Genomic DNA, 3,085 nt, shown 5'->3' with positions numbered 1-3,085 from the left:
TTTCGCCCATCTAAGTTGCGTTGGATTTAGAATGAAGGAATATTTGAAATGAAACTATTTCTGAGAGCAGCCTGCGACTTTCATTTTCCTCTGATTTACAAAGGATTCGTGCCATTTGGCACCTTTTACCTCTTATATGAAGTCTTTTAGACTTAGAGGTTTATCCAGGATCCATTTTTGGATCAATGAGGTTGTCTTGATTTATGTAAATTACAGTCTAGATGGACAGTGATGTCCATCATATAATAATGTTTATAAATCTGAGTTTAATTTGTTATGTCCTCTTTATGGTATTAACTGATTTTGATATGAAATTGTCCCCTTAAAAAAAATAAAGATGGTGTGTATCAGTGAAGTTAATCTTAAGCATACTGTACATATAGCCTAAAAAATATTTTAGATTCCTAGTGTTTGTTCATTAATTCTCTGCAAATATTTTTCAGTATGGCTCAGTGTGACAACCATGAAATTATGTGAATGTCCACAACTAAATACTCTTAATCATTTGCTATCGCATCAGAATCAAATTTGGGAAAATGTTTTAATTTGATTGAAGTTTACATTGAAGACGTTTATTCATTCACTGTTACATCAAATTGGACTTGTGACATGAATGAATTTCTATTTGATGGACCCAGGAAGATGGTGTGCGGGGAATGCCATCAAAATTGAATCTAGGCATACTTTTAAGGAATTAAAAAGGGTATATTGCCCACCTTCTCCTCTTGTTTTCCATTGACTATAACTACTCTGAAACCCAAAATGGAGCCCAAATCTTAAAACGAACTTGACAAGACTGCAATTCTAGAGAACATGGAGAAAATGCCTCACATTCTTGTATTCTCATTCCCAGTACAGGACCATATGAATTCCTTGCTTGACCTCACCCACACCCTTACATCCCATGGCCTCTCTATAATGGTCCTCATAACTCCTCGAAATCAATCCCTCTTGAGTCCTCTTTTGCAGAGAGCTTCATCCCAAGGCCTCCAAATTCAATCTCTTATCTTTCCCCTCCCTCCCACTGAAGGGCTACCTCCGGGATGTGAAAATGCGGCACAACTTCCTTATAATCTCATACCACTCTTTATGGATTCCTTAAAGGAGCTTGCTCATCCAATAGAAGACTAGTTCCAACAACAAAAGAAGAGCTCATATTATGAGTTCAACCCTCTTGTTTGCATTATCAATGATTTCTTCCTCGGATGGACCCAGAACACAGCTGCCAAGCTTGGTATACCCAGGATAGTGTATCACCCATCTAGTGCTTTTTCTGTTTTTGTCATCTATTCTTTGTGGAAATACATGCCACATGAACAAGTATCATCAGATGATGATACAGTCCATATTCCTGAAGTTCCTCATCTTGTTAGTTTTCCAAGGTATCAAATCTCGCGCCTTGCTCGCCCCTATAAGAGGTCCGATCCTGTCTCTGAATTCATGAGATGCTCCATGAATTTGAATGTAAAAAGTTGGGGCACTATTGTCAACACCTTCTATGATTTAGAAGCTATTTACATAGACCATGTGCAGAGAGTTTTAGGTAGGCCTGTTTGGTCTGTGGGTCCTCTGCTTCCTCCTGTTGTGTTCGAGGCCAAGCGGGGAAGAAGCATGATTGAAAGAGGGAAACCCCCTTCAATCGATGACTCGGTATGTCTTCAATGGCTTGACTCTCGGAAAGAGAAGTCTGTAATTTATATTTTCTTTGGCAGCCAGGCCTGCCTTTCAAATAAACAAATCTAGGAGATGGCAACAGGGCTCGAGGCAAGTGAAGAGTCCTTCATATTGGTCATCAGGGATCCTCCAAATGGTATGCCTGCTGATGAATATGGTGCTATTCCACAAGGTTTTGAAGAGAGAATGAGGGGAAGAGGTATGATAATTAAAGGTTGGGCACCACAGCTCTTGATCCTCTCACACCCTTCTGTTGGGGTTTTTCTTACCCATTGTGGGTGGAATTCTACCTTAGAGAGCATCATACTGGGAATCCCAGTGATAACATGGCCTATGACTGTAGATCAATACATAGATGCTTTGTTATTGGTTGATTATCTTAAGGTTGGAGTCAGGTTATGTGAGGGTGCCACCATAGTACCCAACATAGATGACTTGAGAATTGCAGTTAAATGACTGTTGGGAAGAGAAGGAGAAGAAATGAAAAGAGTAGAGGAGCTAAGCAAGGAGGCTAGAACAGTAGTGCAAGAAGGGGGATCCTCCTACAAAAACATGGAAGATTGTGTAAGTGAGCTTAAAACACTGATCGTTCCGCTCGTGTTAGGATCGAAAGCCACCAGGCACTGTATTGAGTGCTAAAGGAGATTGCAAGTGTGCAGAATAACATAAAAATTTACTGCTTCACATTTGGGAACTTTGAGTCTGTGCCCATCTATCTGAATATCATTGGCAATTACCACCAACAAAATCTATGGATAGAATCTGATCTCTAGAACTCACGCATTGGATTTGCCAGAGCGGTCTGCAACATCAATTGATCTTTGTGGGCTTCACCCATTGGAATAAGGAAAGAAACTAAGGGTTGAGATCTACAGAAAGTTCTGGAAAGATCAAGTACAAAAGGAATATAATACATCTACTACCAATCAGCCAGATATTGCATGGGTTAGCGAGCTGGTTGAGGAGCCATCAAAAACTGAATCTGGGCATATTTTTAAGGAATTAAAAAAGGTATATTGCTTTCTAAATTTCTGTTGGTTTGTTGAGAAATAATAAGTTAAATTTGCATAGATTCATCTAAATACTGATATCTATCAGAACTAACTTAAATGGATCTATGCTCATATTTGATAAATATATTATGCCTTTGCTAGCGATAGTTCATGTTCAAAGATTTACAATCTTTAACACAACAGTGCCATAACTTCTTTTATGTGGACTATGATGTGATTTACAAGGATTGTAGAGTTTCAACTAATGATTTCCAGTCGTTGCTAGAATGTTTAAATTGTAGCCATGGTAGTTAATGATAACATTTCAAAGCATAGCTTTGTAGAATAAAACCTTAACCAATTTTGCAGGTTGGTATGATATGCTTTCATCAAAGTTGGCTTGTGTTGGTCAAAATATT

At 38.5% G+C, this 3,085-nt stretch overlaps 1 pseudogene; it reads left to right on the top strand.

Moving 5' to 3' along the window:
- The first annotated feature begins 807 nt into the window (after positions 1–807).
- On the top strand, positions 808–2,313 carry LOC149189800 (UDP-glycosyltransferase 89B2 pseudogene; annotated as a pseudogene).
- The last annotated feature ends 772 nt before the right edge of the window (positions 2,314–3,085 follow it).

Source organism: Pinus tabuliformis, chromosome 3_1, assembly GCF_031772625.1.
Source record: "Pinus tabuliformis cultivar Carrire ecotype Pingquan chromosome 3_1, CPIR1, whole genome shotgun sequence".
Classification (NCBI taxonomy): domain Eukaryota; kingdom Viridiplantae; phylum Streptophyta; class Pinopsida; order Pinales; family Pinaceae; genus Pinus; species Pinus tabuliformis.
This window is presented reverse-complemented; position numbering and strand designations above follow the sequence as displayed.